Raw genomic sequence first — 22,663 nt, 5'->3', positions numbered from 1 at the left:
CTGGTTCTGGCCAGGCACGCAAACCCCATTGTGAAGAATCAGGAGTCTTTGTGATCCCAGTCTCATGTTGTCTGGGAAGGAGAGTCCCACTGACCAAAATGGAAAATTCCCCCATCCTCTGCAATGCTCCAGGAATTGAGACTTCTGCTTCGGTCTCTGCTGCTGCTGGCTCTTTTTTCTGAGAGCTGCTGGAGAGAGATCATCCTGACTAATGCCAAGATGTGACAGCTGGTTTCTCCCTCCTTTCCCATCTCCCATCTCTGAGCCATTGCACAGGCACAGCTTCCTGTCAGGCTGGGCGTAAAGTGCTGGGTAGAGGAAGGGTGCCAAGGGCCAGGTTATGTATTGGAGGGGGTATGTTAAGGAGCAAGAAGAACTTAGGTCTTATTGCCAGCTGACCAATGCTAGTGTCAGGCAGGCAGGCGCATGGCTAAACTAGGATATCAGCTGGCCTAAAGAGGTGGCAGAGACAGGGGGCACAAGGAGGTTTTGTGGTGTTGGTGAGCCAGGCCCTCAAGAACTGATGACAAGGGGCAGCGAGATAGAAAGTGCAGTGTCTCAGGTGATGCGGATAATCGCCTTTAATCTCCTGCTCAAAATAACCCAAAGTCAAGTAAAGGAGGGATTACGCGGCCTAACACTGTTATCGCTTGCGTGTCACAGACTCAGCTGCCTCTGAAGGCTGCGGAGGGGGAAGAGGAGGAGCAGTGCTGCTGGGCTTTTGGAACTGCTCTGGTGCAATCTACAGGGCCTGTTCTTGTAGAACTCACAGGAATTACCCTTCACGGTTTTATAGATTGGCCAACTGAGGCACAAAGGGACTAAATGATACATGCAGGGCAGGCCTACACTAACCCCAATCTTTCAGGTTCGATTTTGCGCATCTGGCAGGGACACACAAAATCGACTGCTCGGGGGTTGCAGCCGACCCCTGTACTCCTCGTGAGATGTGAGGAGTAAGGGAGGTTAACAGGAGTTTCACCCATTGGCCTTCCGCTGCATAGACAGCCAAGTCAGCCAAGTGCAGAGATGCAATTGGCAGAGCTAGAACTTCATATCTGTGGTCGACCTTCTTAGTTTAGTGTAGACATAGCCTTAGTGATGGACAGAGGCTCTGGTGAGTGACAGCTTGGCTCCTGCTCCAACCACTAGCCATGCTGCTTTCCTGTTCTCTGCCTCCTCTCATCTAGGATGAGCCCCTCTCTTGGCAGTGTCTCAGGTATTCTCTCTGCAGCCTAATCAGGTGCTGGCATTTGAATTCCTGACCCTCCCAGCCCTTGGGGGAATGCCAGCAAAATCCACCTGGGTGTCAATCACCTCTGTACGCTGGGAAAAACACAACTGGCTAGGCTCATTCTTCATACACTCAGTGCCTCTCAATAATATCTGCAAGGCAGCAGCATGGAGCTGGCCTTAAAGAGGTCCTGGAAAAGGAGGCAGAGTATGTTCATTTTAATGATACTGTCCCCGACTAAAAGAGAGAGCGGGAGTGAGGCCATGGGAGTTTAATAAACTCCAGTATACAGATTTAATCAGGCAGTTCTTTGTTCCTCTGGACAAGGATGAATATATTAAAAACAATTCAAACTTTCCCCTTTTGTTTTTCATTTGTATTATGTGCATCGGTGTGATAAAACATCCCCGGGCCAGTGCACAAGACAATAAAGGAGAGATATTAAAGGGAAGGAGAATGTTCATCTAATGCAATGCAGCCTTATCCACCTCCAGAAGGAGGGGTGCACACAGGACTCAGCCATAGAATTAGAGGGCATGGGGCTAGCAAACCCAGCCCAGTGCACAATGCTCTGTTTGGAGCCAAGTGCCCAGGAATTGGTCTCAGGGCTGGTGGAAGGCACTGGCCTTCTTGCAAGGAGTCAGTGGGCGCCACCTGTAGGGTTCAGAAGATAGGCCCCAGAATCCCTTGGGACAACTGAGACTATGACAGTGTGGGACTGCCGTAGGTGTCCCATGGAGTGGGAAGGCTTGTGTCTAGCTGCAGGCAGGCTTATGGGAATACAGGGCTCTTCACTCCGTCCCACACTACACCTGGGAGAAATTTTTTGTCCAAACCTTTTCTGGGAGCAAAGCATGCAGGTCCTGTCCAACCAGACCAGTTTGTGAATCCGTGTCAGTTTTGCCTTTGCAGATAAGGTCTCGCGCTTAGAATGGAAGAATCCCAAGCAGTGCTACAGGCTAGGGACTGATTGGCTAAGCCTCACATCTGCAGAAAAAGACCTGAGGATTACAGTGGATGAGAAGCTGGATAAGAGTCAACTGAATGTCCTTGTTGCCAAGAAGGCCTAGGACGTATAGGGCTGCGTTAGTAGGAGCACTGCCAGCAGATGGAGGGAAATGATTATTCCCTTCTATTCGCCACTGGTGAGGCCACATCTGGAATACTGCATCCAGTTTTGAGGCCCCCACTTCAAAAAGGATGTGAACAAATTGGAGGGAGTCCCATGGAGTGCGACTAAAATGATTAGGGGCTGGGACACATGATTTATGAGGAGAGGCTGAGGGAAATGTGCTTATTTAGTCTGCGGAAGAATGGCAGGAGGGTGATTTGACAGCAACCTTTAACTAAATAAGTGGGGGTCCCAAAGAGGATGGAGCCAGGCTATGCTCAGTGGTGGCAGCTGGCACAACAAGAACCCATGATCTCAAGTTGTACTGAGGGATGTCTAGGATGGATATTAGGAAAAACTACTTCACTAGAAGGGTGGTGAAGCACTGGAAAATGTTGCTTAGGGAGATGGTGAATTTTCCTCTCTTAGAAGTTTAAAAGGACGGGCTTTACAAAGTCCTGGCTGGAATAATTTGGTTGGGGTTGGTCTCGCTTTAAGCAGGGAGTTGGACTAGATGACTATGATCCCCCTCCTCCCGTGCATGCTTTATGAAAATTGGCTTATAAATATGAATATACATCACTTGAAGATGCTTTAGACAAAATACTTTGTTACCTGTTAATTGTAATATTGCAATTTGCTGAATTTGTGTGTTATTTTTGTGCACATATTATTTTTGTATTTGAAATTAGAAATATAAAGTTTATAACTGTTTATAATTTAAAATGTGTTAATGAGGATTATTACTGGTTATGCCATCTGGTACTGGAATCCATTTTGAATTTAGTGTTTTTCTGGGGGAAATGTGGCAGACTATTACAATGACCTCCTGATGACTCTCCCAACCCTAATCTTTGATGAATTTATGGCAGCAAATTGTGAAATTGTTTTTTAAAAAAATCTGCAAAAGATCCAAATATTTCCTTGTGACACTTTTAAAAGCAACTTTCTGAATTTTGGGGCTTAAAAATGGCTTTTGGTTTCAAGATTATCTTTAGTTTTATTTTTAAACATCAAAAATATTTTAAAGTGGTCAAAAGTGAAACAGACAAAACGTTTAATTAGACCCAGAACAACATTTAAACTTTTTGATTCACAGAAAATTTTAAAACTTTTCATTTTGAGGCTGGCCCAGAATAATATTTTTTCCTGATAAATGAAAAACGTTTTTGAAATTGCCACTGGACAGAAAAAATAACCATTATTCATCCAGCTCTCTGCCATCTTCCAGATCTGGAGAGGCCCCTCTAGATGTGGAAGGGGAATGAACTGTCTATACAGTTGTGGCCTCGCTGCTGAGTCTGCGAGTCCTGGGGCCAATTTGATGTAGTTATTTTGGCAGAGAGGCATGTGTCTTCTCGGAAATGATGCCCAGCTATGAGTTCATTGCCATGGGCCTCCACACAGCCACCACATGCCCCCAGCCAGGACCTTTTCATGAAGATGGAGAAGCTGGCCATGATTTATGATTATCAGCTAATCAAATCTATGTTACAGTGACCTTTCTATTAGAAAGGACTTGAAGCTGTACTCAGGAAAAAAATGCACATCCTCTTTCTAATGCATCTCTGTACAGACTTCCAGCACCCACCATCCCTGTCTCTCTGCAAGGCCTGGCATCCTTGGTCAGAATCTCTTTGCTGTTTCTGTTTCCTTCCACACTTCCATGATCTTACTTTCCAAAGAGCAAGCTCCTCATTTTTCTTGTCACTCAGCCAAGCTCTTTCCTCTTTCCTTCCCCTTCTGTTTGATTTCATGTGCTATTTGTCCTGCACTTCTCTGCTTTTTCTCCCTCCCTTTCAACACAAACCTCCCCACTTCTGACAGTACTCTCTCCCAGTCTGGCCCTCTGTTATCTCATTCCTTCTCCTGTATGCTCTCCTCTCACCCGTTTTTTCTTCTTCCCTTCGGTTCTTCCATTACGCTTCTCCTCTCCTTCACACACACACACTCCCTGCTCTGTTGTCAGGTTCTGACTTTGAGCTGGAGTTAGAAACTGGATCCCAGGTGCTGTTTTTTCCTAATTAAGTGGAAATAAATGTCTGCGTTTGCAAATTGGAGCTGCAAACCACCCAAACACTCCAGTGAACACTGAGTGTGGGCGTTCTGAACAACGGGAGGGGAGCGCTTTCATGCAGCATCTCTTACCGTCTGAGCTCCACACCATTCAGTTCCTTGCCTCTCCTGAGAGAGCCTGGGGGTTGACGCTCTCAGGTTGTGTTGTATGTGTGTTGTTTAGTCTCAGATCATCATTGTAAAGAGAAAAACAATGACCCTCACATCTTAGAAAACAGGGTGTGTGTGTGTGTGTGTGCGCACCAGCCACTGTTCCCTCTAATTTTTTTCCCAGCCAGAGTGGAACAAATTTTGTTATGTGCGCCAAAGTATGTGCACCACCAATAGAAACACATGTTCCCAGCTGCAGGTTGCTGTGGGAGCTCTGCTAATCAGCTGGACGGCACCTGAATTTGTCCTGCGTGCCCACCCAAGTGCTCAGCTTATAGAGAACACTGGTGTGAACATTCTTTGTGTGTGTAGCTGGATGCACATATGTATATAGGTCTTCAGGATGTTTATGTGTCTGAGCCCAAGTTGGTGTGTATACCTACCTCTGCCTATTATCAGAAGGGTAGCCGTGTTAGTCTGGATCTGTAACAGCAACGAAGGGTCCTGTGGCACCTTATAGACTAACAGAAAAGTTTTGAGCATGAGCTTTCGTGAGCACAGACTCACTTCATCAGATGCTGGTCTTGGAAATCTGCAGGGCCAGGTATAAATAAGCCAGAGCAAGGGTGGGGAGACTGAGCTAACCTTGTTATCCCCACCCTTGCTCTGGCTTATTATACCTGGCCCTGCAGATTTCCAACACCAGTATCTGATGAAGTGAGTCTGTGCTCACGAAAGCTCATGCTCAAATCTTTTCTGTTAGTCGATAAGGTGCCACAGGACCCTTCGTTGCTGCTACCTCTGCCTATGTGTTTGGGTATGTACATATGTGTGCGTGTTTGTGGTTGTTTGTATGCATGTGTCTTGTATGAGGGTTCATAGTGTATCAGAGCATACGTGTGCTCCGGGATGGGTGGGGGTGTGTGTCCAAATACATTTATGTATGCTGACATATTTGGTGTGAATTAGCATGCCTGCATATGTTCATCCATGAAAACATCTATGGTTATGTCCTCAAACATGCATGTGTTCATGCATGTATGCAGGCCTCAGGTTGAAGCCTGTTTGGGAAGCACATTTTTATGCCCACTCTGGCCACATCCCTTGTGCCAAAGAGCAGAGAGCGGCTGGGGCGGTTTCCAAAGACTGACCCCCCCCAGCTCCCACATATACACATGCGTTTGCTCAGCGAGTTCAGAGCTGCCCGCATGGGAATCACTCCTGCTCTCCTTCTGGAGAACTGTGGCCACCACTCAGCTAGCAGCGTGTGTTTTAAGAAGCTGTAACTCACCTTTTTTTCCCACTCTTTTGTGCTTGTCAGCCAGGCCAAACCGCCCCCCCGAGCAATGTGAATTTAATTGGATTTAATTCATGTATTGGGTTGTGCCATTTCTTACTCAGGGCTTGTAAATGGTTTTATAGCATGGTTACACCTCCCAACCCCCTCCCCACCAGCCGGGTGCTGTTCTTTATGGTCTGGCCGTGTTTATAGCTTTTAATGGAACTTTTCCTGTGGGTATACATGTCAAAAGTTGTTCCTACATGAAGAAATAATGGATGATTTCTGGCTCAGCTATTTGGCTGCTAGGGTGTGTTCTGTTTCCAGACAAGAGGAGGTGGTTTTAATAGGCTGGCACAAGGCATTGCAAGGTTGTCTTAATTTAAAACAATAGGCTAAAAGTTAAAGCTGCACCTGCAAGTCAGGGGCCTGTTGCATTAGTGCTGGGTACATTAGCTCCCAGGAGGAACTGGTATATGGTCTCTTTCAAGTGCTATGGCGGGCAGGCTGCCCTTCGGGGATATAGCTTTCCCTGTAAGCTGAGCATTTGAGCCTCCACCCAGAGAGATTCAAGTGCTGTCCAGCTGATTAGCAGAGCACCTGCAGTGAGCAGCATGTGTTTCTATTCATGAGGCACACCCACACATGCCTTGGAGCACGTAACAAAATTTATTCCCCCGGATGGAAAAAATTAGAGGGCACACTCATGCAGATGTGCCCTAAACTCCTTCACCGTCTTTAAGAGGTGCTATCAACACTCAAAGGAATTCTCTCCTTTGAGTTGGAAACATTCTTCTAACCCGAGCCATACATTGTCCGCTGTAGGAACTGTTGCTAGTGGCCATTGGCGCTAAACAATATTGTCATGTCTGGCCTCTAACACTCACATATGTTATTGCATCATTATTTCTTTGTGTGCACCATTCAATAATTAATCACATTTCTGTTCCTATTATTCTTTAACTGAGTTGTTAATTGTGTTTTAAATGCTATCTTCAGGTGCTTATGCATGATAGCATCTTCGTGAGCCCTTTCTTAATTGTGATGGATTATGTATTTTAAAATCAATTAAAAGTTTGAGCACTGGAAGGTACAGTATTTGTCAGGAGTGCTCTACCACATTACTGTTTGGAAGAGTTATTAGAGCATTGTGGCTTGTAAGTTATGACTGTGGAATGCTGCAGTGTTCCTCATAGAGCTCTACGTAAGGATATATGTATGGACAAGTGTGTACGTGCTATTTTTCTTTGCTTGGGCGTATTGCATAGGGTATTAATGTGTATTAGAGGAGGAAGCATCTGCGTCTTGGTAAAGTGTCAATGAGTATTCTCTGCCAAACACAGTAAGTTGGTACAGTACTGCGTTACTTTCAGACATGATGAGAATTAGTTTCCTAGATCCCAGTACAGTGGAGCTGGGCATTGACCTGCCATATGGCCTTCTCTTTAACTGCCGAAGACAGGACAAGAAGCCATGGGGCTAAAATTGCAGCCAGGGAAGCTTAGGTTGAACATTAGAAAACACTTCCTAACTGTCCGGGTGGTTAAGCACTGGAGTCCATTGGTGCATTGCCTAGGGAGGTTGTAGAATCATCAGCTGGGAAGGTTTTAGGAACAGGCTGAACAAATGCGTCTCAGGAATAGTCTGCTTATTATATCATCCTGCCATGAGTGCTAGATGACCTACTGAGGTCCCTTCCAGTCCTACACTTCTGTGCTTCTGTGAAACCATCTAATAGCTCTGTGCCTTGTTTCCCTCTATGTAAAGTGAGACACCTTTAAGGAGTGTTGCACAGCTGATGGTTGTATGATGCTCTCAGAACTTCAGATGAAAATTATTTCAGAGCTGTAAAGTATGGGGGGGGGGTTATTTTTTTTTCTATTGTCCTTAGGCATGTGCGTGCGCGCACTTTGTGTGGTTAGGGATTTCTGTCCCTGCTTGTAGGGCTGAGGATTTCCCTGTGTGTGCTGATGTATGGAGGTATTGGTTCAAAAGTCTCTGGGTTTTTACTGGAAGATGTGGTCCCTTGGGGGTTTCTCACATGTTTGCCCGGGATAATGTGTAGAACTGGTCGTTTGAGTGAAGGTAGGAATGCATACCTGGGCTTGTGCAGCTGCTATATATGCAGGTGCATGGTGTCAGTGACATAGCTCAGGCAGGGGCTGGGAGACACAGGTTCTGTGTGAAGGATCCATCTCCTGCACAAGTGGTGGCCCGTGGACCCCCCCAACTGCCCCCCCCACACATGCACCTCTTTTGTGCACTGGGGCACTGGAGCCCCACACTTCCTCTGCCTCCCTTCTGAGCACTTTCAGAGGAGCTGCAAATTACCTGCTTTGCACGCTCCAAAAGTGGTGGGAGGAAGGAGCAGGAGCAAGAAAGTGTGGGGCTCTGGTCTGGGAGAGGCATGGGGTAGGCACATGGGTGGAACCCCATTGAGCTGCTGTGGCCCACTGAGATGCCGGAGGTCCATTCAAGCAGCCCACCCACTATTCATGGTTGCCCATCCCTGTCCTACTCCCTAGTGCTCTATATCGCTGCCTGCTGCAAAGACCATGGACTTCCCAGCTGTCTGTTGGCATGGACTGAGGTTTCCTGCCAATTCATTTGTTCAGAGACATTTGTCACTCACTCACCCCCCCACCCCTTTCCCCATCTGCTCCACGCAGCATGAAAAGCCTCGGTGCCCCCAATACAGCTGTTGTGAGCACTTGTTAGGGGAAATCACCAATCTTGTTAAATGATAGAGGAACTGTTCCTATCAGCACTGGAATGGGTTCATATTAACTCTCCCACTTGCACTGCTGTTAATGAAATAAAGAAATATGATGGTTCCAGACTTTTAAACTTCTTATGGCTTGATTTGCATAATGGCCACCGCTACTCTGAGTAGGAACTGATCTGTCTAAAAATATTGTTTCACTCCTCTATCATTCAGCTCGAGTGGAAGGCACAGATTGGCCCACAGGGTCTGTTTTCTTGCTGATGGAGTAGAGTTTGCCAAGCACTGAACATAAAAAAGCTAAAATTGGGACGCAATCCAACATTGTCAAAAAGAAATTGGTTAAAAGTTATAGATCAATAACTGTTAACGTGACTATATTTTAAAGATAGATCATGTTTACTGCTAACGGTTTAGACGTTCTTGTACTTATTACATGCAAGGGGGTTCTTTCTTTCCGGCTGAAGCAGTGGAATGCTACTTCTACAAGGAAGCATTAGCCCATGCCAGTTTGCTTGTGATACTGGATGCAAAAGGCTTGGAGGAAACAGTCTTTGCTCTGAGGGAAGAGAGGCAAGAGGAGAACTGGCCAGATACAATCCAAAGACTCACTTCAGTTTTGGGGTCAGGGTAAAGAGCCTCCCATGGTGTTAGGAAAGATAAGACAGATTTTGTAGTGAAGGCATTAAATTAGGACTCCGGGGATGTGGTTTCTACTACAGCTCTGCTCTGCAATCCCAATGTGACCCTTGGCAAATCACTTGGTCTCATACCCCCTGCACTAAAATGTGGATTATACCATCAGTTGCTTTTCTGGCTCATCGGTCTAGACTGGGAGCTCTTTGGAGCAGGGACTGGCTCGTATGGCCAGCACATTGCACAGTGGAGGCTCAGTCCTGACTGGGGGATTTAGACTCTACTGTAGTACAACTGGGAGTTTGAGGTCTGGAACAACTTCTGTGTGAGGAGAGAATAAAAAGACTGGGACTGTTCAGGTTAGAAAAGGGATAACTAATGGTGGATACATAGACAGGGCCACCAACAGGGTGGATGGGGAGGGAAGGGACAGCTGCCCCAGGGCCTGGCAATTTAAAAGGACCCAGGGCTCCCATCCACCATTACCATGGTACAGTAAGGTATCAGAGTACGCGACCCCACTCTGATGCGACTGACCCCAATTCCTATAGTAAACCTGTAGCGCAATTTCTAGTTGCGCTTAACTCACTCCCTCAGCCCTGGCTCAACCCCATTGGCTCTGCACCACCCAGGCTCAGCCCCCCCCAGCTCCGCTCACCACCCGATCATAGCTCCTGCTCACCCCCCACCCCTGCCTCTGGCTCCAGCTCACCACCCCTCAGGCACGACTCCGACTCAACCTCCCTGGTCCCCATTCAACACCCCCTGCAGGCTCATAATCCACGCCCAGCTCTGGCTGCGGCTCAACCCCCGCCCGCCACCGGCCACGGCCTGGCTCACCTGCCACCCCCACCTCTGGCTCTGGCTCACCACCCCTCATGCACGGCTGTGGTTCACCCTCCACCCCCCGCCCCAGTTTAACCCCCCTATGCACGGCTCCAATTCAAACCCCTCGCATGCAGCCCCATTTCCATACTCCTGCCCTGGTTTAAATCCCCCATGTGCAGCTCCAATTCAAACCCCCCACCCCCAGGTCATCCCCCGCCCCGCCATCTCACGACCCGCGCCTGGCTCTGGCTCCAGTTCAACCTGTGACCGCGTCCTGGCTCACTGCCCAAGGAGGGCTCTGACTCATCACCCCGCACACAGCTCCAGCTTAACTCCACTCCTCTCCCTCCTGCAGCCCTAACCCACCCCAGCCTTATCCCCCCCACCTCCCATGGCCCCAACCCACCATCAGGCTTAACCTTCCCCAACCGCACCCCCCCCCACCCCCAACTTACCTTTTGGCTGCTTCCCCAGCTGCAGAACGTGTTCTGCCGGGGAAAAAGCCGGGCCGCCGGTTACATGAAATCCAGGTTACGCGAGGGTGCATGGAACAGAACCCTCGCGCACTCTCAGACCTTACTGTAGTAGCAGAGCCCTGGGCCCCTTTAAATTGCCTTGGCGCCCCTGGCAGCACTGAAACACTGATTGAGGGAGGCTAGCCCCAATCTCTGTCCCTTCGGTGGTTGTGGGGCAGTTTGCCCTTTGCCCAGGGGCCCAGCAATTCTGTCAGCAGCCATGTAGCCCACTCCAGCAGCGAGAGGGTTACAAGCATGCCAGAAGAAGCTTGCACAACCTTGGCCAATTAGGGCGGGGAGTAGTCAGCCAATCAGTGCTAAGTTGGACCCTATAAAAGGCTGCAAGGCCTGAGAGGAGTATGCACTCTTGCTCCAACTGTGGAGTAAGAGAGACTTGGCTGCTAGCGAGGCTGCAGCAGGTACCTGAGACAGAGCAGTGCTGGGGAGCGGCGTGTGCCTGACTCACCTCACAGGTTGCAGGCCTGATACAGGGGCCTGTGGGGTTTTAGGGCTGCAGAGAGAAGAAAGCGGGTCCACAACCCCCTTGCCAATGAGGAGTGGCCATTTAAGACTGAAGTTTTCCCCTGAGGCAAATGCTGCATGATGATTGGTAGTGGGTTACTGAGGTGGGGGAAGTGCAATGAGAGAAGGGCACTGTGGGCTGGAGGGGACACAGGGTCTGCCGTAGTGGAGAAGACACGTAACTGAGGGAGAGATGCTGATAAACAGGGGGTCCTCCAGGGCTGGAAAAATTAATTCCTGAGGAGACCAGCAGGAGGCGTGGTGCTGGTGAGTCGGCCCCATTACAGGATCTATAAAAATCATGAATGGCATAGTGAAAGTGAGTGGGGGACATGTTGTTCATCCCTTCACATAACACAGAAACAAGGGCTCACCCCATCAAGATAATAGGCAGCAGGTTTTGAGACAAATATAAGAAAATACTTCACACAGCACACGAGGTTCCCAGGGGATGAAGTGAAGGCCGAAAGCGAAGCTGGACTGAGAAAAGACCTAGATCTCTTTGTGGAAGACAGGTCCCTCAATGGTTATGAGCAAAAATAGTCAGGAATGCAACCCTGTGCTCTGGACATCCCCAGGCTCCAACTGCCAGAAGCTGGCACTGGAAGACGAGGGATGGATCACTTCAAATTGCCATTTTCTATTCATTCCCTCTGGCCTCTAATAGAACATAGGATGCTGGGCGAGATGGGTCTGACCCAGTATGACCATTCTTATGTACAATAATTCAGGGATGCTTTGGAGCTGGGTAGAGGCTTAACTATTCAAATTGTTTGCTAACATTAGATTTCCAGCTCTGAGTCCTTGTTTTGCCCCCTCTTTAATTTTCTTCCTTCCTGCCTTCCTTTTCCTGTACACTGAGACACTTCAGCTACTTCCTGGCCAATAGCACAACTGGGGAAATTTTCATTTTTGAAATATACAATTCAATTAGAGCTCCAGAATATGAGAGCTGCTCATCTGTGAAAAGGGGAGAATCCTCAGGTCCAATCCTGAACCCACTGGGATCAAGAACAAATGCTTGTTGATTTCACTCAGAGCAGGATCACTTCTAAGAGGCAAGATGACCTCAGCGGGTGCTAATCAAACTGTGGTTTTTCACGACTGAACTCTGTTTTAACCGGTATTCAAACAACCGGAATTCTCAAACAACCAGCATTCCACCCCGCCCCAGCCTTCAATGCCGCTTCCCCTTCTTACTCTGGCGGCTTTTCACATATCACCCTGCTCCTGGCAGGCTGGCCCTGTGCTCTCCCGTGCGACCCGGCCATGTGCGAGCCCCGCAAGCAGCTCCCCATGTGGCGCGGTCATATGTGAGTCCCGAACGATGAAAATGTATGTGAATTGAATGTATAGAACATGTGTAATGTGAAAATGGCCCTAGTTCACATGCTTAGGCGCTTTGTTACATCAAGGACCATATGAGGGCAGCTTTGGTTATGGGAAAAAGAGCAAATTGGAAACTCTTCTCCATGTCACATCCAGCTGAGCAAATTGCTGAAAAGTTAATCCCCATAAAATTGATAACGGCCAGTGTTCCCTGTAAGCCGAGCGTTTTGGTGGCTGCCCAGGAGAGATTCAGGTGCCGCCCAGCTGATTAGCAGCGCGCGCTCAGCCACCAACAGTGGGTGGCGCGTGTTTCTATTGGTGGTGCACACAGCACATGCCTTGGTGCACGCAATAAAATTTATTCTGCCCATGAGTTAAAAAAATTAGTGGGAACGCTGATAATAAGGTAGCTGGCTCGGATGCCAGCTTTATGGCGAGTTCTCCCCAGAGAACTGAGGTGGGTTTGTCATGCTAGAAGGATGCTGGAATGAGCTACGTGACGGGCTTAATTTGTGCCCAAGCTGAGCCCCAGAGGTGCCACTTCGGTTATGAAAATCAAAGCAGTGGCGTGCGCCCCAGCACCTCGGTCATTAAAAATTAAGCATCAGCCACGCCCATCTGCTGTTGTTAAAATGAACAGCCCTCTGTCTGGGACAATGTAAGGGTAGCTCAGGCCCGGGTAATGCCCAGCCAGCATGCATAACTTCCCACGTTTATTGCCTGAATTTGTTTTTCAACCACAGAAAAATAGATTTCAAGTGACTACAAGCATCGATGCATAAAAGTCAAGGCTGGTTACAAAGAACAATGAAGAATGTGCAAGCTAATACCTAATTTAACAAGCTAAGTGAACTTTAAAGTTTTCCTTACCATGTGCCGTACTAAATTTCGCAGGCTATGTCTCTTTTCAGCCCAGGGACTTTCCCCTGCTTTGTTTGTTTCAGAGATGGGAGGATCAAAGGTGAACTGGAGGCCACTCTCTCTCCCAATCCTATGACTCTCTCTTTGAGAATTACCCCAGTGGGGGGGTGTAGGTAGGACATAGTAGCTTGTGGACTTGAGGGCTGAACCATCCATTTGCCATCCAGAAGGAAGCAGGGTCAGGAGCGTTGTCTCGTCTCCGTGCGCTCTCTGTGTTCTTGCCACAGCTGCCCCCAGTGGTCACTCTGCATTTGTGTGTTCATTCAAAGTACTTGCTGGGCTATTGCCCACTAGAAGTGAGAATATAATACTAATGAATAGTCCTTTTAATTGAAGGCTCCTAATGAGCACGCTCCGAGCTCAAGTGTCTGCCCCATCCTGCTGCTCTTCTACCTTCCATCCTGTTTGTCGCATCATGGCTCAGATGTAAGCTGCTTTAGGTTTTGGCTTCTGTTTGTGCTGGATGGAGCCTATTGAACGTAAGCACTGTAGAAATAGCCAGTGATCATCCTGCTTGCATAGAAATGTATGCAATGTATGCCATTGCCTGTCAGCTAAACAGGAGGGTGCACCAGATCCACTGTTCCCCTGGAAAATGTTTGGTTAGCCCTAATGGATATTGTCTGTGGGCAGACTATGGGAATGGGCTGTTTCAATACTTATCATGCCTGGCTTTGGCCATTGTGCCACTGACCAGGCCTTGGTTTGGCTGTGCCAGCATTTGGCAGGATACGGGTGCTATGTTGCTGATGGTGCATAGTTACATTAGTGGGTATTAAGAAATTCTTTAGTCTCAGGATGCATTAATATGGCTCCTGGGTTCCAAAGCATTCCTTTATTTTAAAACCTGCCTCCTAATTCATTTTATATTTACCCATAAAACCTTGGCCTGAGTTTCTGAGAGCTGCAGTCTTTTTGGAGAGGCCAGGTTCCAAACGCAGCTAACTCAGCAGAACACGCTTGACTGAACCTGTGCCACAGTGTGTTTACACCACTGCTGGGCATGGATTAAAAGTGAGACGCTGAAGTCAGACTGACCGCTGGCCTTGCATTCTGTCAGGGCAGCAGCTGAGCCCAATGGCCGGGGGGGCTGGGGGTGTTTTGAGATGAATGGAGAAAGGACCAGAGAGACTGATGCAGAGAGGAGCAGTGGGGTTCCCAGCGCCTGCCCAGCTTTTTCTCTTTTGCACTTCCTACTCTCTTGACTTAAAGTTCAATAAATCTATGTTGGGAAAAAATGATCAAAACACCCCAAAATAAACCCTGCCTGTGATTAATGTTCAGCTTCATTGCTCAGCATCAGACTCACTGGGAGGGTTACTAAAACTCAGCTTATTAAAATATCATCCTTTCATCCCTGTAGGATGCTCCAGGACAGAAGGGGTCCGCCCCGCACCAGAACAGAGGCAGTTCAGAACTTGGACTGTTTATCTTAGCCCTTGGTACACAGGTTGCCTACTGCATTGGCTCAAAGCCATGGTGGTGTATGCAGAGTTTCTTAGCTTCTGGGCATTGCTACCTCCGGCTTTGCTGTTTGTGTTAGCTCTGCCGTGGAGTACCTGTCATTCTCCAATGCAACAAAATTTGCAGAAAGGCTCCCCCATGGCATGGCCTGTGCCAGTGGGGCCGACAGACACCATGGGCCCAAGGGCAAGGTAGGAGGAGGTTCCTGCTTTGCACCCCCTGAAGCAGATGCAAGGGTGAAGAGGTGGAGTCTAGGCAGAAGGGGCAAAGTATCAGCGGCCGGAGCTCCAGGCCCCTTGGAAACACAGTGTTCTAGGGCAACTGCCCCTTTTGCCTCCCCGTCAGCAGGCGTGATCTGTGCTCAGGGCCTACATGAAGTCCCTGCCAATGTAGATGAAGCTGTGTGGGACAGTGTGGGCCATGAAGGCTGCATTCCCCCTCTTTTAACAGGAGAATTTGTTTCTTTCTTCTAGTGCCAGGTTAATGTCAGAGGAAGTGGGGGGTCGGGGAGAGGAGACCTAAAAGAGCATCACCAGGACTCCCGCTAGACACCCCCTCACTCTGCAGATAACTTTCATCTGAGTTTCACAATAAGACAGAGGCCTTTGGATGGCCTCTAGCCAACAGAGCCCTTGCAGTGGAGCTGCAGCCAGCTGGCTGGTCCCAGATCACTGGCTCCTTCCTAGTTTCACTTACTCCAAGTGCACTGGCCAACAGCAGACCCCATGCAAGTGAGACCCCCCCCCGTACTAAACCGCCAGGTAAGCAAGTGCGGCAGTTGCTACAGGGATCCTTGTGGTGTGACTGAGGGAGGTGCCCTGTGCAGTCCTGCACGGGAGTCAGTTATGAAAAAAAAACAAATCTAACAAGAGCTCCAGCAACACCGGGCTGCCTGGGGTTTGTTAAGTTTGGAAAATAAAAGATTGAGAGGGGACATGATGGCAGTTTTCAAGTGCCTAAAAGGACGTCGCAAGAAAGAGGGAGAAAACCTGATCTTCTTGATCTCTGATCATAGGACAAGAAGCAACGGGCTTAAATTAAGCAAGGGAGGTTTAGGGAGGACATTAGGAAAAACTTCCTGACTGCCAGGATGGTTGAGCACTGGAACAAATCGCCCAGGGAGGCTGTGGAATCTCAATCACTGGAGATATTTAAGAGCAGATTAGAGCAACATCTGTCAGGGATGATCGAGGTGGTGCTTTGTCCTGCTGTGAGGTAGGGGACTGGACTGGATGACCTCTCAAAGTCCCTTCCAGTTCGAGCGTTCTATGATTCTATGAATCCCAGCTCTAGCTTTTTGTTAGCAGGTAGAGGAATATGAGAGGTGAGTCAATTCACATACCTTGGCAGAAACAAGCCAGCCAACGGGGATGTCTAGAAAGAAAGAACATCACAAAATGAAAAGGTGCCATCTGCATTCGCTTGCTTAAACAAGATTTTTTGTCCATTAAAGACCAAATGATGAATCTTCAACTCAAATGTTATTTCCACCTCAACCTACAGAGGAGTGTGCTGGAAATCCACCAACGGTACAGACAGATCGCTAATTGCCTTCCAATGTAAATGCCTCCAGAAAGCACTAGACATGAAATGGAAAGGATTTATTGTGAATGCTGAGGCTGTCAGAAAGCTCAGCCACCCCCTTATCTTTAAAGTGGTGTAGAAAAGAAAGAGGAAATATCAGAGTCGTGTATTCAGAATGAAGCCAGAGTAGCTGCCCTAGCAGGCATGCCAGCAGCACCTGGGAGAACACCTGGGAAAAGCTGAATGAAACAATTTCTCATTGACATTAGAGAGGGAAGTTTCCTGGGACAGACCACAGAGAGGTTTTACAAAGAAGGTCAAGGGGAGACAGGGGAGATGGTGCCTTTTGTGTCCTAAGTAAAGTTTAATAGTGCAGCTGGGAGTCAAACCCTCAGGGTGGAGCATCTGCCCTCTGAAAATCAGGACAGTCATCCGTGTGAGTCTCAGTTGGATAGCTGTGTTAGTCTGCATCTTTACAAACAATGAACAGTCCTAGGGCACCTTGGAGACTAACGAAGTTATTAGGTCATGAGCTTCCCATCCGAGAAAGTGGGTTTTACCCATGAAAGCTCATTAACTAATACATTTGTTAGTCTCTAAGGTGCCACAGGACTGCTTGTTATTCATCAGCTTGAGAGTGATTATAGGCAGGGTCCCCCCAGTCAGATGCCCAGAGAGATATGAAGTGGGTCTGGCCCATGAAAGCTCATCACCTAATAAATAATATTGTTAGTTGTTAAGGTGCTTCAGGACTGCTTGCTTTGTCTTGTGATGAGAGGCTTGTCGGGAGTCAGAGCCTCTGACACTCACAGAAATTTGCCCAAGAGCAGCTGTGACTGGTTTTACTGTCTTGAAACTTGTTCTTGAACCATGTGAACAATCACCCCTCAACTCTTACAACTCTGTTTTAAATCTCAGCCTGCCCCTTCTCACCTGTAGCAGGCCTTCTCCTCCTTGTTTGGCACCAGCAAAAATCAGAAGACAAATTGTTTTCCATCTGGCTGTTATTTGGGCAGGGGGGAGGCTTCCGTGCTGCAACCCTGCCATGACCTTCCAAGCGAGTTTCATTGCCTTCCTCCTTGTTTTAAAGAAGGCTCTACCAGCTGACTCTCCTCTATGCAGAGATGACCCAGTGGGGCTTAGCCGGTGGGTGGGGCCCAATGTTGCACACTGACAATGGGCCCAGCCAGCGGGTGGTGGGTGATAGAGTCAATTGGAGTGCAGGGCCTTGAAAGTGTGGGGCCCAAGACAACCGCCTTGCTCACCTTGCCCCATGGCCTGGCCTATTTCCACACCTCTCCTTCGTTATTCTGATCCTTGTGAAAGATAAGAGTGGTTCCTGGCTCTTCTTCCCACTGTGAAAAGCTGTTATTTTATTTACATGCAGCACTTTATCGGGGGAGAGACTGTTCTGCAGAGGTTCTGCTACTTCTGCCTCATCCGGGTGCTTTCCAATCGTGCATTAAGTGACGTGACTCTCATCTACAATGTATGTCTCATTCTTCCCCCCCCGACCCCCCGGGCAGCACTGTGTACGCTTGGTCCAGTTTTCTCTTTTGTACATGTTGCTTTAGTTGGGGAGGCGGTGCAGATCCTGAGCTTGGCTCCGGGGAAAGTGGTGCAGAAGAGGGGTGGCCCTTCCTGGAGCTAGAACATTGTGAACAGAAAGGAGCTGCTATTAAACCTGGTGGAGCGCTGAGCAGCACCGAGGTATTAGTCATGTAACAGCTAATGGAGCTCACTCCATCCATAAAGATTTTAAGTCAGGGGTTTGATGTTAATTACAGATCCAAACATTTAATAGCCTGTTATGCTTCCACCAGGCATTTTTTAAATTAAAAAATGATATATTGTATGAGGGGGAGAAACAGAGAGGAGTAATTAGATGTTGTTTTATTTATAACTGCTAACAATGGGGGCAATGTCGGGGGGGGGGAAACATTGCAGAGACAGCCCAGGGGCAAGGTAAGGCCAGTGCAAACAGCAGTGCGGCAGTGTCGTGGCGACAAGCAACTCTGAGCGCATATGTGCACAGAAACAGAGACATTAGGGTTGGGAAAAACCTGTTAGACCATCTGGCTCGTCCCCTGTGAATGCAAGAATTTCCCCTCCAGAATGTTCATGAGAGTTTTCTCCAGTGCAGTTTTCAATGACACATGATAGGGGGCCGCCTTTGCTTTTGAGTGGGAGAGGGCGTGGCTTAAGTGCCACCAGGTGCGCCAACAGAAGGGCAAAGGGGGCAACTGTCCCAGGACCTGGTGATACAAAAGGGCTCAGTGCCCCCAGCTGCTGCTGCTGCCACTACTGTGGTAGTCATGATGGCCGGAAGCCCAGGCCTTTTACATCACATGGCTAGCTCCAGTCAGGGCCGAAGGATGGAGGATATATGTGTATGTGCGCACCATGCTCCAGGCAAAGCAGAGAGGTGGCTGCCACAGCCCCGCCCCTTCCATCTGAGGCCACGCCCCTTCCCAGGGCACAGAGCAGGCTCCCCACAGCTTTGCTCAGGGCTTGGCAAGGCTGTTGGCACAAGTGTGTGCCACACACAACTGAGAGCATCTATGAAAGGCTACCACTCAGTGGTGCGGGATGAGCATGTTGGCGACCTTGTAAAAGTGGTTTAAATAGGGAAAGGACCAGCACTGATTTCCTTCAGATGAATGTCGTTGTTCTGGCGAGTTACACTGTCATGCAGGGTAGAAGGAGCCAGTCCAGGCTGAGATGTCAACCCATGTGTCCCTGAAGCCACAGAATAAGGAAAGTCTCTCTCTGATTTACAGGGGTGTAATTCTACTGGAGCCACTCACAATTTATGCTGTTGTCTCTTCGTTGTATAACACAATTTTTCTGGAAGGCAGGAAGGCTTGCCCAGTGGTTGCAGCACTAGCCTGGCCTGTGGGAGACCCTGGGTCCTTTCCTGCTGTGACATCTTGGGTGACACTGGCCAAGTCACTTAGCCTCTCTGTGCTTCACTTCACCATCCCTAAAAGGGGGATAATAGTATTTCCCTGTCTCGCAGGACTGTTGCAAGGTGCTCGGTTACTATGGTGACAGTGGGTATAAAAGTACCTAAGATAGCAGGAACAACACAAATACTGGGTCTTGGGAGGGGGCAATGTTCCCTGTATGCTGTGTGCTTTGGTGGGAGAGCTTTAAATGCCGCTCAGCTGATTAGCAGAATGCTCACAGCTGGTCAGGTTTGGAAGCATGTGTTTCTACTGGTAGTGCACATTGGCACATGCTTCAGTGCACATAACAAAATTTATTCCACACACAGCTGAAAAAGTTAGCAGGAACATGGTGGGGGGCAAATAACTTCACCCTCTACATATACGCAGGGGGGCGAGGGACCTGCTGGACCCCTGGTGGCGAGGCTGGCTCCATGCTTCCAGAAGGGATGGAGCCTCAGGCAGAAGGGGCAGGGTTTGGGCAGCCAGCCCTCCGTGCTGCCCTGGAGCATGCCTTGCCCTCCCTCACTCCACCCCAGACAGCTCTCAGAGCTACCTGGTAGCAGTGGTGGCAGCTGGCAGCCCCAGGGCCTTTTGAATCACCAGGCTTTGGGGCAGTTGTCTCCTTTCCCTCTACTCCGGTGGACCTGAGTATATTCAAAATGCAAATGCAGTGATTGCAACAAGAGGGCTCACAAACTATGTACGGGGCTGTACCCAACTGCTAGCGGCTACGTGCATCCGAGAGTAAAAGGGAGGAGAATCAGGCCCAAAAAGTACGTCTGTATGAGCAAACCACCCGTCATCTGCACATCCACGGGCAAAAGGCCCACTGCCAGGACCACCAAGCAAATGTTCCGAACAACATTGTAATACAAAGTCCCTGCAGATGTTTGGCCAATTGCATTGTTTGACCAGCTGAGCGTTCCTATGCCCAGAAGAGAGAGCGCGCCCAGTGCGTCGCTAGTGACGGATTGCTCCTTTGTCTTCGCAGAATGCGCCGCTTGTCTCATTATTTTTTTTAATTTAGGTTTTTTTTTTTTTAAATGGAAAAATGTCTAACATCTGTGGCTGCTTCATAACACCTGTGCATGACAAGGTTGCTTTTCATAGTCACTTGTCACAGCGCTCTCTGTTTGGTCAGCCCGGAGCTTGCTTTGTGGGCTCCTCTGAACTTCTTCTGCTCAAAGGGCATTTAATTAACAGGCAACAGAAAACAAAATACAGCTTCAAAAAGAAAAAGAAAAGGATATGAGAGAGGCAGCGGCTCTAGCGCGGAAGGACCTGGGGGCGCTTAAGAGACTGCTTTGTCATGCTTCTTCCTAAGGAAAGCAAATTTAGATAACTATTGAGAGCCTGATCGTGGGGCATAGGCAGGTGCAATCACCCTAGGACCCCTAAGAACAATGTCTGGCCCATCATTTTTAAGACACTGCCCTGTAGCAAGGCCAGAGCGGTGCCATCTTCTCCTTTAGACAAACCCTTCGTGAGACCATCCAGTAGCAGAATTACCACTTTGGCATCCCCCCCAGAGTTTGCTGGGATCACTGGTACCATGGATACAACTCCCTTTCTGTCATTTGCACAAAATCTCCATGACAACCCTCTGTAACTCAGTCACCACTCTAGCATTTGCTCAAGGTCTCTATGGAACCCCTGGCCCAGTGCAAAGAGGTACCGCCACCAGAGTTAGCTGCACAGATATGTGAATGGGCCCCAGGAACCACCACCACAGCTTGTATGGCTGGAAATAAAGCGCAACAAACCCATTTGGTGTGGACAGCTGACTCCATTATTAGCTAAATCACAGACAGCCCTGGATGGCAAAGAGCCAGAACCTTGAGCTTTCATCTCCCAGAATGCCAGTCCTCAAGCACCTGCTCCAAGGACAACCAGACGTAGCTAGTTACTATTACTTGTAGTAGAGCCCTAATGCTCACCATGGGCGCTGACACCAGCTGGTGCGCCCATTCGTTCCCCCACGTCACTAGTCAATGAGAAGAGGCTGCTGTGAGCACCCATTAGCTGGGCCACATGAAGAAACACTAACGAGTGTGTCCCCACTCTGCAGAGCCCAGGTTAGTGTTTGCAGACAGGGAAGCAGCTGCTCCAAAGCCCTTGACTTTCACTCTCAGTCCAAGTCAGCAACCTGCAAGGTGGTGGAAACCTCCCCCAACCCTTCTGAAGAAAGCTGCCTGTGGCCTGTCAGCTTCAGCCAGGGCTCCTCTCAGCCGCGCTGTCTAAAGGCCTCGCCTCCTACCCTTCTGGTGTCCCATGACATTTACACAGGATCAGAATGACACCACTTTCAGCCGCGGAGGACCACTAACACATTTGCATATGGCATTGCCAGTGGCATGAATGAGCAAGAGGTACAGGGAGTGAATAATGCTCTGCCTAGCCCAGACACAGGGTGAGCCATCTGCGAGCTGCGAGGTTTGTTGCTGTACTCTGGAGTCACCTTGCATATAGCTGTGCAGGCATTGCGTGGCTGCCCGAGCCTACAGCAGAACCCTGCAAACCGTTTGTGTTGTCGCTGTAGCTTGATACTGCAGTCCCGCCTGTTCGCTGCCTGACATGAGGTCAGCACCTTACTATCCGCTGTAGCAAGAACCGTATGGCTGGCTCTATTAATGACCCATCCCACCCATGCCGGGTGTGCTGCTTGGGGCATCCCCAGAGAGTGCAGGCAGGCTGCAGGCATTCGGAAAGGCCAGGGGCACCAAACCAACAGTGTAGCAAGCAGGCAGACAGACATGACAGCAGGAGGGGAATGTTTCCAGGCAGTGCCGTGCCTTCATGGGGCAGAGTGGCACTGTCTCTCCATCCCCTGGTCAGAGAAACCTACCAGCCAGTCTCTGTTCCTCTGCTACAGCTGGAGCCCAAGATCTCATCCAAGTTCTGCTGCCTATGGGCTGACCCCTGAGGTAGTTCATCAAGCAAGCCCCACTGCTCCCTTCTGGCAGCAAATGGCAGCGCGTCATGGTAGTTGCCAGGACAAACAGTGTGGCTGGGTACCAGTGACCAGAGGTCCCTCTCATTTTCTGCATCCATGGGTGGAATAAATTTTGTTGTGTGCAGGGAGGCAAGTGCAGATGTACACTGCCAACAGAGACTCATGCTGCCCATTAGGGGTGCTAATCAGCTGGGCAGCCCCTGAATCTCTCCTGGGCACCTGCCTGAGCACTCAGCTTACAGGGAACACTGCTGGTGGCCCCACCACCTAGCCTCACCCAGGCTCCCAAAGAGCCCGCCTTGCCCCGCTGGCCAGGGAGTAGCGGCACGCTCTCTTATCCCACCACACATGCCCCCTCACTGCACCCCCATCCCTCCCCCACTTGGCAATCGCAGACGCATTCCCCCTCGCCCCCCCCACCGCACGCACTCAGTCTGCGAGTTCCCCTCAGCGCTCCAAATACATTAAGAAAAAATCAATCTAATTATACAGCAAGCATTAATTATAG

General features: G+C 49.1%; 1 protein-coding gene across 4 annotated transcripts in view; it reads right to left on the bottom strand.

Annotated features, from left to right (window-relative positions):
• The window catches only part of ELFN1 (extracellular leucine rich repeat and fibronectin type III domain containing 1), a 184,481-nt gene that overhangs the window by 24,651 nt on the left and 137,167 nt on the right, over window positions 1–22,663 (bottom strand). For 3 of the 4 annotated variants that reach the window (XM_075010823.1, XM_075010824.1, XM_075010825.1), the window contains exon 3: window positions 16,070–16,101. The gene's annotated coding sequence lies outside the window, so the exon portion shown is untranslated. Of the gene's footprint in view, window positions 1–13,520; window positions 13,554–16,069; window positions 16,102–22,663 lie in introns of those variants that run through there. The other variant, XR_012647756.1, reaches the window with a different exon arrangement.

This window comes from Carettochelys insculpta, chromosome 16, assembly GCF_033958435.1.
Source record: "Carettochelys insculpta isolate YL-2023 chromosome 16, ASM3395843v1, whole genome shotgun sequence".
Classification (NCBI taxonomy): domain Eukaryota; kingdom Metazoa; phylum Chordata; order Testudines; family Carettochelyidae; genus Carettochelys; species Carettochelys insculpta.
The sequence above is the reverse complement of the archived record's forward strand: the minus strand, read 5'-3'. Positions and strand labels throughout refer to the sequence as shown.